The 12,696-nt window shown below is 41.9% G+C and overlaps 1 protein-coding gene and 1 non-coding gene across 2 annotated transcripts in view; one reads left to right on the top strand and one right to left on the bottom strand.

Moving 5' to 3' along the window:
- The window catches only part of LOC124775425, a 629,713-nt gene that overhangs the window by 365,323 nt on the left and 251,694 nt on the right, over positions 1-12,696 (bottom strand). The gene's annotated exons all lie outside the window — the stretch shown is intronic.
- Trnat-ugu lies at positions 7,011-7,085 on the top strand. Its single transcript has one exon. It is a non-coding gene; the product is annotated as a tRNA-Thr (tRNA).

Below are 12,696 nucleotides of genomic sequence, written 5' to 3'. Positions count from 1 at the left end.
ACCACATCGTTAATTTCCAGGTAAATACGGAGTGAAGATATCCTCCAAGTGCAAAGCAAGCTGGCTGTTCGAAAAGTGGTTCAACTGAAAAGCGGAAGTTGCAAAAAATAAAAAACAATCAGGTGCCAGTTTCATGTCTCGCCGACGAAGAGAAACTTCGATTACACGAGTATGGAACACAGAAATAGGGCGTGGCACATTTGTAAGAATCTTTCCTAGGTTACCCGAAGTGTTTACTCGTAAGTAAACCCGCAGAAATTAAAACTCTGGTTAGCAGAGCAGCGATCTGAACCCTGCTCTACCTGGATATAAGAGCAATGTCGTAACCACTGCGCCACCTCGCTCTCTGGTTGGCTTCAACACTGTTTTATAAAATACAGCTCACATCACAGGGAGCCAGCTGCCTTATTCCTCGCTCGATAAACGCAAAATTTCATTTAAATGCTTACTAACGTTTCGCCGTGTTATATGAAAAAAACCTTAAAATGCTAAAATAATCGACGTTCATACTGAAACATTCGACCGTTGCTAGAAGAATAAGTAGGAGTCGATCGACGCAAATCCCCACAGGCCGTACACGCCCTTCGAAGAGCTGCTAGGACCGCGAAGGGATAAAAAAATGGCTCTGAGCACTATGGGACTTAACATCTGAGGTCATCAGTCCCCTAGAACTTAGAACTACTTAAACCTAACTAACCTAAGGACATCACACACATCCATGCCCGAGGTAGGATTCGAACCTGACACCTAGCGGTCGCGCGGTTCCATATTGAAGCGCCTACAATCGCTCGGCCACTGCGGCCGGCGCGAAGGGATCCATAAGAAAGATACATGCCACTGGACAGTTGCACACTGAGCTGTTTATTCTGATACAAACTTCGCTTTGCCGCTTAGCTCGAAGAAGCAAAACAACAAAACACGCGAATTAATACGTTTCAGTAACACTAGTCGGGAACAATTGTCTTTTAAGCTTATTTTGACCGTCATCTGTAAATCTGAAATACGCTCACTAGACAAGAATCTCTGGAGGAAAACATTCTATAATTCAGCCGAAAGGAAATGTGTATAAGGAGCACCATCTCACAGCATCACAGCATTCTTAAGTGTCGTAAACAAGTGTTTTTTTTTTAAACACAATCACACTTAATATTCACCACCGACGAAAAAGAGCTTCTAACAACTAAAACAAAACACACTGTTGCATTCGTTTCGCTCTGAGTTAAATACAGTCGTCGAACATGTGCACGTCCAGACTTCAGTGATACAGACAGGATGAAAACGTAGAGGAAAATAAAAAAAAGAGGAGCAGAAAAAGACTATGAGAGATCTTTGATAACATTATTCCATGTATTTCTGTTGTCTGTCGACCTTAACAGACGAATGCAATATTGGGTTACAGATTTAGAAACCTAGCTTAAGTGTTTTTAATAATAATATCGCTAACGACAACAAGAACGAAGTGATCTCTCTATAACTTACGTCAACTACTGAAATATAGACTGAAAATTTCTTACGGATGATCTGTTACACGTTAAGAGGAAGGCACTGTAAATACCGCGTATATGGTAAGCCATTATTATTTCCCTCATGCAACACAGTGTACACCAGAGCCCATATCCTCGTAGCAAATAAGCTGTTAAGCTGTTACGGTCAAGTAAGTCCTTGCTAATGTATCGCAATATGCGGAGTTTCCACCTTTGCTGGAGTGAGTGATTTAGAGTGGTATCGACATGGTTAACAGCATGGTACGAGTGTACAGTAGTTTCCACTGGAGAACCCTCCGCTTCCCCAAGTAGAACACAGGTGGCAAGTACGCGCGCACACGCACACGCACACGCACACGCACGCACGCGCGCACGCGCGCGCGCACACACACACACACACACACACACACACACACACACACACACACACACAAAGAAATACAGAATGTAACTGATACTTTCACAACTGTTGTTCCTAGCTTTCTTTATTTATTTTTTATTCAACACCGACTTTATTGTGATGAAAAGCTGGAACTGATGTAGGACGCATCTTTGCAGATCAACTTCTTCTTAAAATCGGAACTCCTAATCCGATTCAGTTGGCTCTAAGATCAATTTCTTCACTAATAATTGAGAAAATCCAATGAATGATCCCTCACCCGCCTTTTGGAGTAACTTGTAGAACTGCAGCTCGTCATAAGTGCTTTCCTTAACGAGGCGTTCCTCAATATCTGCCTTCTTATTTTACGAGCACTTGCCTTCACAACTGACTTGCCTTGCACATGGCACCGCTTGCTTCTTTCGCATTTCAAACCCCAAATTTCTCAGCAGCTTTCTTTTTTTTCTTATTTAGGTTTTCGCACAGACTTGTCAGTTTAGTCTCTCGTATAGGTACTGCATCAATAGCTATGGGAACTCTGTTTCTTACGCTTTCAACGTTAAAAGTTTATTCATTTTTCACTGATGTCGCAACTGCTCAGTCTGGTGAGGAAACCACATCTGCTGCAAATACTCTTAATTATTATGAATCTTGACATGGTCATGTTTATGGTGTAATCTAAAATTTATTTTATCTTGATCGCAAATTTATACATGGATGTCTGGTTTTGACTGACCAGGCAATCGTTTTCAGGTCATTAGAACCTCATTCCAGTGAGTATCTCACGAAATGTGGCACAAACACATATTTTGTCAGTAAAACTTCTTCACTATCTTTACATTCACGGCTAACCAGTTTCAGCCTGTTTGGTCATTCTCAAACCACGAATCACAATTAGCTGTGCCTAAGCCACTGACCTGTGACCTCGTCGTATTCCCAGTCGTCCCAGTCTAGGCGCGCGTGCCACCGCAAAGATACGAACGTGTTTGCTTAGTGAACCATGCCTTAGCTTTAAGAGAACGTTTTATTTTCATTAAAGCTGTAATTTTAAACTTTTTAGTATTCTTGACCATAATAATCGACTAGATTTAGACTAGACTGAAAACCTCGCCGACTCGACCCAAAACCAAAACCAGTCCCTACAACTGTCGGCTGCCGAAAAGAACGCACGCAAGCCAACGCGGTGTGCATAGTGAATAGAACAGTATGCGGCGATCTGAAAATATTGACATTTACGCAACGATGTCAACATTGTGTTACTGGCTTGTTTACATGAAAGCTGCAAATTTGGAAATTTGTGGTAAGGACTATGGGATCAAACCGCTGAGGTCATCGGTCCCTAGGCTTACACACTACTTAGTCTAATTTAATCTAACTTACGCTAAGGACAACACGCACTCCCATGCCCGAGGGAGGACTCGAACCTCCGACAGGGACAGCCGCGCGAACCGTGACAAGGCGCCCTAGACCGCATAGCTAACCCGTGCGGCTATGCAAGCTGCGTAAATGTATTAAAGCCATCACACCTTTTCAGCGTATTGATATTTGTGGAATAACAAGTCCATTTCTTCGTTTGTGTGTCTATGACATCAGTAGTTGCTGGATTAATTGTCTACTAATACTACTGCTGTGCATGCAACTAATGAAATGCTTTTCTTCGTCACACGACACTTACCTCCCTATTCAAATACAACACCGAAACAGGAGAGAGGGGTCCCATATAAGGGGCGTTCAAAAAGAAACGAGCCGGAGGCATAATTACAGAAACCAGTACTTGTATTTTAGAAGCATTGGCCCTGGCTGTTGAGACACTTGTCCCACTGTGACACAAGGCGGTGAATGGCTGTCTCATGAAGTCCCCGGGGTTGCAATATTAAGCAGTTCCACATGTACAGCTGGACATCCTCGTCCGAGATAAATCGTTTGCCCCTCAGAGCCTTTTTAATCGGAGCACAAATGGCGTAATCACAGGGAGAGAGGCCCGGACTGTATGGAGGGTGGCCGAGAACCTCCCATTTGAATTTCCCCAGGCGTGCCGCGACTGTGTTGGCCGTATGAGGCTTTGCATTGTCGTGGAGCAGAGTGACTCCACGGGTGAGATTGCCTGGTAATTTTGATTTGATCGGCTGCAGAAAGTGAATCAGAAGGGGGGCAAACGATTCACCTCGGACGGCGACGTCCAGCTGTACGCGCGCAACTGGTTAACATCGCAGCCATTCACCGCCTTGTTTCACAGTGGGCAGAGTCTCTCAACAGCCAGGGTCAATGCTTCTAACATACAGGTACCGGTTTCTGTAATTATGCCTCCGGCTCATTTCTTTTTGAACGCCCCTTATATTTCTCGCCTATAATGAGGTTTTGATGTCTGCACGCATGTTCCACAAGAAATTTCACTGCTGGCACTGATGCTCAAAATAAAAAAAAAAAAAAAAAAAAAAAAACGTGTTAGAACACTCGCATCAAAAGTAAAATTTGTGTGAAAGGATAAGAGGACAACACACCCCTTCGTAAGCGAGAAGGAGAAGACACAACGCCACACTGGCATACAAAATGTTATCAAAAATCCTTCTCAACAGAGTTAAAGAGTTTAGAGAAACAACTGGGAGAATATCAGGACGGTTTTCGAAAGGGAAGATCCTGCACTGAAGAGATTTATAACTTCAAAATAATAATTCGTCACAGAATGTTAACCAGCACATCTGTAACAATGTCGCTTATTGATTTCAAGAAAGCATTTGATTCGGTATACAGAGAAACGATAGATGGAATCATTGGATAGTTTGGCGTTAAAGCAAAATTAGCAAACATAATTCGCGAAACTCCAACAAACGGGATACCTAAAAGTTAAATTTATGGGTGAAATATCTGAGCCATTTGAAAGAAAAACTGGTGTAAGAGAAGGATATGGCTAATCACCTTCACTGTTTAACTGCGTTTTAGAAAAAGTTTTAAGGACCTGGAATTTGAAGCTAAAAATCAGAAAACTGAACCAATAAATTTGGGAAGAAAAACGAATGGAATTAAGGTAAACTGCATGTCTTTTGCAGAAGATTTTGCAAACTGTTACATGCTGTTATTCGACTAAATGTTTCGGAAAAAAATTTCAGAATTTCAAGATAAAGATAAATGCACAATAAAAATAAAAAATTCGCCAAGATACATACATTCACAGATAGGAGAGATAGAGGGAATTAGTACATGCAAATATCTTGAGGAAACCATATGTCTTAATAAAATGGGAAGAGCGTAACTTTGACAAACAGTTCTACAATAAGAAATGCATATCGGAGAAAACAAAACTAAGTCATTATATCAAAGTGATAAGACCAGAACGTTTACATGCACGTAAATGCTTAACGATGAACTATAAGCTGGACTGAATAGAGGTTTCTAAAAAACGGATTATTAGACAAAATAATGGGTGCAATACAAAACACAGGCGGCTGGAAGATGAGCAATAAAGAGGATATCTACGAAAATATAGCAAATAATGGGAAAGCGAAGATTAATCTTCTTTGGACACCTCTACCGAAAGAATGATAACAAGCTAATGGAACAAATATTCCTGTATTTCTAGATAATGAAATCGACAACCGGGCGTTTTACAGAAATAAGAAAAGAACTAAATAGAAACAACATCGAAGAATGCGAACTAACAGAATGAACAGAATGAAACCTTTTTAACAATAAAACACTAAGGCTTTCAAGGCAGAACAAGTAAGAAATCCGGAACGACATGGGCAAAGGGAAGGAAAAGACAACGTGGGGAGAAGACAATGGTGCACTGGAAAACCAGGAAACAGAAAAGAAGAGAAAATGAAATTGTTACGTGATCCTAATTATTCAATATGAAGATAAAAAACGCAATTCACTGCCTAAATACACAGTTATTACTATGAATAAAATATTCATTTCAGAGTCAGTACGTACTGCCCTTCTTTGCATATACAGTTGAACGGAAGAACGAATCATGACACAGCAGGACTGGCAATTAACTCTAATAGTGGGGCAATATTTTCCGGATGACCTGTTATCACTGACCACTGACAGAGCAGCCAAGAGACGGAAGGGAGAGAGGGGCAGGAGTGTTTCCCCACACCCCGCGCAGGCACTCTCTTCTCAGCTACCTGCTGTATTAGTAGTGACGCAGAGACCGTATTCTTTCGCATCTGTCGCCTTCCACTCACCGTTGAGACAACAGGAAAGCCACGGCGCGGGCGCTAACTACGCCAGGGTCTGGCACGCAGGATGGCTACTGACAGCGCCACCGGGTGCGCTTAATGCGCCCGACACCTCCCTGCGCCTGAACTAATTTCATATCTCGCGACGCCGCGCCGCCTCGCTCAATGGTCGCCTCTGATTACAGCAGCTGCTGGGGGAACAGAAGTGGCACCCTGAGAGACGGCCACCAGGAAAGCCTGACGAAGAGGACACACAATAATCACCGCGGGTGTCGCTCTATTTGTGTCGCGTGAAGCATGTCACCATCTAACTGGCGTCAAAGCAGGGTAGACAAGTCTGAGCGTATCAAGGCATGCTGGTCACCTCTCATATTTCCTCAGCCCTTTAAGATATCGTAATTCTGTTTTCACCCAAACGAATTGGGGAAACATCCTCACTAAATGACGTACGGCCTGTTTTCATATCTGTATCAGTTACAGAGAGAGTGGTATCAACTTCGTTTTTCCAAATGGAACTGTGGTAATTTCTGCTGCTATTATCGTAGATCTAAAAAGAGACTAAATCAACGGCCTTTCACGTATCAAAACCCGATTAGCAGTTTAGGAATATTCACAATATTTAGAACTTAGTATTTATCTGCTTTGAACATGACAGCCATGGAAGATTTATACATATTCGGAATTATATGAAGATGGTATCTGTTCTTCCGGACATGTCCGAAAGAACCGAAAGAACAGATACCATCTTCATACAGTTAAGACTAACCAGCCATTGACCTTCTTCTTCTGTGCTGGGTGCACACGCATTGCCCGAATTCTTATGGGACTCGGTAAGATTATATGCCGCGAGTAATGAGTATAATGGACAGGGACACTACTAATGTAGTGTGTGGACATTAAGTTGGGAATATGGGTCTCACAGGGAGCGTGCAAAGGATAAATTCCTGCAGTCGCACTATCCTCTGTGCCCTCGGTGGCTCAGATGGATAGAGCGTCTGCCATGTAAGCAGGAGATCTCGGGTTCGAGTCCCGGTCGGGGCACATGTTTTCAACTGTCCCCGTTGATGTGTATCAACGCCTGTCGACAGCTTAGCGTCTTGATTTAATTATCATTTCATATACGGAATTGTCGCGTCAGGTTGACGGAGTACTTTAGCTTGGCGCAGCTAAGAGAGTCTACTTACAAAAGCGGAATGGTGGAAAAAAGTTGGCTGCATCGACTCATCAAATGGAAGGCAAAGCACTTGGCACCTAAGGATGATTCAACAATTGTGCTCTTGTTTTTGCCGGCACCTTGAAAGAGAGATGCATGTTAAAAACTGAATGGATTTGTGAAACTGGGAACTCACGTCTAGCGATTGTTAAATAACTTCGCGCTATGAGTTTAATGTCAAGATACACACTAACATTTCAAAATTACACCAGTAGCAGCAATAAACAGGAAATCAAAAAATTGTGGTCTCGTGAATACTTCCATCTATGCCATCAAGTGTTGGAAATGCCCACCTTCTACTGCCACACACGTTTACATTCGACGGTGCGAAGCCTTGTGCACAGACTGATGAGACACCTTTGACATCACTGAACATAATGGAACAACGAGACGTTTTAAACCGTCTTGGGTTGTCGGAACGTGCCTAGATTTCACCTTTCGAGTTTCCCCTAGACAAAACAAATCCAGTAGCGTCAAATCAAGCGATGTATACTCCAATGATAATGTCTTTACGACATAACTAGGACCACTAATGAGCTGAGTGCTTTCCTAGCCACAAGCAAGTAGTAAAGAGGGTTCCCATCTTGCTGGTACCATATCATACCACGAAAATATTAAGCAAATATAAAAGAAATACTCAAAAGGGAATAAAAAATTAGAATACAAGCTTCTTATGACCACAACTTCGTCATTTGTCTGCTATAGGTTTAAATCTTATTTTTATGTTTTTCGCTTTCTTTAAATTTCTGTTTTCCAAATCGTACGTAGTTCATTCTAGCTCTTTCATATCTTCTCTAATTCATTTATCCATCATAGTTCTTGCTTCACATTCAAAAGTTTCTCTATAATTTTTCATGGTAATCTGCTCTCTGGTGTCCACATAATGTGACAAAAAAAAGTGATGTTTTTTTCAGTATGGTATCTGGAATGGGTTCCAGTTCGCTGCGGGCCACTTCATTTGGCACTATCCGCCACTGTCCATCTTTCTGATATTTTTGCATGTTCTAACTATTACGTTCTCTACTTTGAGGATTTTATGTTTTTCTGGGTGATTCTGCAAAGAGTTTCACTTCCATATGTCACCTCTGGTTGAATCATCGTTCTGATCTAGTTTTGATTGATAGACATTATTATTGAATGTAGACCATGTTAATTTTTGAGGTTTTGTTATTTTGTTAGTTTTTTCTTGCCATGCAGGTTTCTCGTCTAAGTTGTATGTTATAATTTTCCCTAGGTATTTAAGCTGTTTCACTGTTTTTACTTTGCTGTTATTTACAGTTATAGTTGATTAGTAGAGGATCTGCTACCAGAATCTTTTAGAATGTTATCTGCAGTCCTATTTTTTGTGCTATATTAATTTTGTAGGCTTATTATTTGCTTTCTGGCTTCTCGAATGTTACTAGCTAGTGAACTTTATTCCGATGAATGTATTACACTATTCTGTTTATTATTCAGTCTTTATTTTCTATTAATAATAGAGATTAAACACTATAAATTACACGTGTTTCAAGGGGTACTTCCTCTAGGAAAGCCGGGAGCACTTCGGTAAGAAACTGTGCGCTGTTTCACCCGTTAAGGTTTCTCCAATCAAGCAAGCACCAATCACGTAGTCTCCAGTGATTCCGCACCGAACGCTCGCACTGCACTGCCTCCGATGTTCAACCTGCCCTCAGCCAGTGCAGATTCTCAGTGGCCCAATATTTATTTTGTAAACATAGCTTTATTGGTACACAGACAATTTTTTGAAGAAGAACCTACTGTCCTGATGTCACACCAAAGCAGAGCGACCGAATTCCGTTAAACTTCTGCAGTCCAGCTGGTTACTCTGCTGCTGAAGTGACACAGGTTACGGATACAAGCTACACGCAAAATATGAACAGCGCTGAGCTGACTTACCCAGAGGTGCTCACAATTTCTGTGGAGATAACATGTGGACTATCAGCAACAGATTCCAAAAAACCTATTTCGTTCGTTCCGCTCGTTGAGGCTTGCACCTTGCCCTCTGCCTAGTATTCCAGTGCCCCTTCAATAACGATTTTTTTTATACGTTCGCTGACTTGTCATTCTTGTTAGACCATCTGTCGCGATACCTTCCTACGCGCAACAAGACTATTCTCTCCCCGTTCCTTTCGCATTCTCCACAAAGAAGTAGCATATCTATTTTGTCTTTGTGTGTGGAAGACATTTATTTGCTCAAACTGAAAAGCACTCGTGTGTCGAGTGACACGTGAATGACATAGACAGAATGAAAGCTACATTTCCTTTGTGCCACTATTGTACCGGACTCATTTCCTTATTTTGCTATGAAATCACCAATATCAGAATAAGAAATCAATCGGTTTCATGTTCGCAACAGATAAAATTAAGCTCTAACTATTACAATTACACTGGTTCTGAAGAGAGCAAAGCCGCTGAATACGACTGTTTTAGAACTACAATACTATCAACAGAAATTATCGTTTTTACATTGGAAACAGCGATGTTAATACCTACATCTCTGTAATTAAATAGCTATGACTTATACTAAACGTCGTTTAATAAGGACTTTATTACAATTAGTGTGGGTGATTGGTTCAAATGGCTCTGAGCACTATGGGACTTAACATCTATGGTCATCAGTCCCCTAGAACTTAGAACTACTTAAACCTAACTAACCTAAGGACAGCACACAACACCCAGTCATCACGAGGCAGAGAAAATCCCTGACCCAACCGGGAATCGAACCCGGGAACCCGGGCGTGGGAAGCAAGAACGCTACCGCACGACCACGAGCTGCGGACTAGTGTGGGTGAAAACGGATTTACGCCATCACAAACGGTCCCCTTGAACAGCTTGATTGAATCGCACTGCGTATGGTTGAATCACACTGTACACGCGGACAGCCTCAATAATAGCAACTCTGAGATTAAAATTTACATGACACTGTCAATGTTATTACCTGATTTTCGTCAAACTTTGAACGCGATTGTATGGAGCAAAGCTTGTTATGCGCTACTTATATTTAACAATAGGCAACATGTGACAACCTGGACCGTGACTTCCCCTAATTGCACAGTGTCACGGAAAAGTTCCGCAGAATATTTCACAAAATCCATTGCAGTAATCACTACAGAATGTCAACATAAATAACGAGCAAAAATGTTTTGTCCCGCTCTTTAAAGCATAAAGAAATTTTAAACCTTTGCACTGACACTGAATATCTCTGCAGTGGGATTGCAACGACTTGTTGGGTCGATGCCACGTGGAGCTGCTGCAATATGTTGGGGAGGAGGAGGTCCGACGTGATATTAGGAGGTATCCCGTGACTATCGTCAACTCAGTGTAACGTAAATTATTTTCTGAATCAAGTGCCGGTTAAACACATTAAGGAACCAAGAGGCCGATAAAAAACTGACATATGGGCGCGTATCTTGGTGGGGTAAGGCTTGGAGGCAGCGACGCTATGGTTGTCGCTAATGACAGAAGCGTTGCGGGTGACGCAGGTGAATTGCTGACAATGATAGCTGCATGTTACCGAAACGTCATCCGTCAGGTTGGGGTCTCCGGACAGAAACAGGAGAGAAATCGGCTCGTACCATACAGGCTGTAAACAAAGAGTCTCTTGCATACAGCTGTCAGCAAATTATTGCAACATAGCTTCCTGGGTTAAGGTTGGTAACTTCAGAGGATTGCTGCGACATCATATAATAGTTGCCATTAATGCTGTAGCCCCTTGGTTCAGATCAGTTTTCTCTGTTAAAAGGGGATATAGTGTTCAGAAACGGTTTCCTGCACTACTGACTTCTCTTTCACCGAAGTCTTAAATATTCCTGAGCCTTAGCTTTAATACTTTCTTGGTGAAACTTTGGTTGGAGGATAAGAGAAAGCCAATGAAAACTAAGTAGTCATTAACCTTAGCTATAACTGCAGCCATGTCCTCTCACTTGGACGATTTCGTTACTGATGTGGATTGATGCTGCAGTCGTGTATACTCTCACTCGTCTTTTGCTCAGTGTTAATCGTAGTGTAAAAGCTAGTATAAGCTGTTAGTAGTACTGATTCTTAGTGTGTAAGTTGGGCTTGAATACTTTTGTGGACTCAGGATTGCATTCCGACGATGCTGTTCTGCCAATTGCGCCCAGCATTACTATCGTGAGTAAGACGTGGCTGGCCGGTGTGGCCGAGCGGTTCTAGGCGTTTCAGTCTGGAACCGCGCGACCACTACGGTCGCAGCTTCGAATCCTGCCTCGGGCATGGATGTGTGTGACGTCCTTATGTTACTTAGGTTTAAGTAGTTCTAAGTTCACGGGGACTGATGCTCTCAGATGTTAGGTCGTATACCGCTCAGAACCATTTCAACCATTTGAAGTGAGACGTGACTGGTACGTAACAAGTTACATGTTGTCGAAAGTTAGCAGCGGCAGGGGCGGAGTGTTTTGACGTCCTAAGAAGGTGATAGTGGTTGGACGGCGGACGAGGGCTTGCTGCTCTTTCTTTTTTGTGCGAAATGAAAGGTTTAAATGTATCGAAAAGTCAAGCGTAAACGACCAAACCAGTCAAGGACGATGATAGGATTTTTGTTAGTGTGCCACAGAGTCTTTTATGAGAGCCAAAAAGTCAAAACAAAAACAAAGTTCAATCGATAGAGCGATTGAAACCTAGTTTAACTAGCAGAATAACGAACTGCTATGGCAACAAAAGAAAGCCGAGGGATCAGTCGTAAACGGACATGGGAAAAAATCTTGAGGTTGATAATTGCATCATTTTCTCTCTCTTTACAGCCATGGAAATTTTTCTCACGCAAAAAAGTCTTCAGTCGTTTAAACAAAAACAATTTTCGATCTTCCTACAGATCACTGTACGAAAGCTGTTAGTACGTCTTTATGTAGTAATGACCATACCTGCAGCTGTATTTATGTGTCTATTTTTAGTTGCAATAGATTTCGGTGTTACACTGCATCTTCATACACAAGATGGGTGACCCTAACTCTATCCAGTATGGGGTTTGCACAACTGCTACCTCCACCTGGTTATAAATCTTCCGAACACCAGCGACGGCTGAACAGAGTTTTGTATATCTCACGTGTGTAAATTTGGTCTTTTTGTTTGTAAAATACGTTGCAACTTGTCCAGGAAAGAAAGAATTGTTCTTTGTTAAGTGTTGTTTCCCTTACGAGAAAATACGTTTAATTCATCTCATTGCGATCCCAAAAAAATCCCATCATCGATTTGTTGCCTGTCCTGCCAGAACTGTGGTGTCTTTTGACTCGCAAATGCCTTTTACTCTCACGATCGAAATAAAACAGGCTTCCTACCATATGCTGGCTTTATGAAAGTTTTGTGGACAATGTCGGCGAATTGCATCATTTGGAGAGAGGTGTGCCACCTACCGTACTTTTGAAAAAGAAATCAAGCCATTCGATTAGCGTGAAAATTCATCAGTTTGCCAAATGTTTGTGT

This window comes from Schistocerca piceifrons, chromosome 2, assembly GCF_021461385.2.
Source record: "Schistocerca piceifrons isolate TAMUIC-IGC-003096 chromosome 2, iqSchPice1.1, whole genome shotgun sequence".
Lineage (NCBI taxonomy): Eukaryota > Metazoa > Arthropoda > Insecta > Orthoptera > Acrididae > Schistocerca > Schistocerca piceifrons.
Note: the sequence above shows the minus strand (reverse complement) of the source record. Positions and strands in the feature narration are given on the sequence as shown.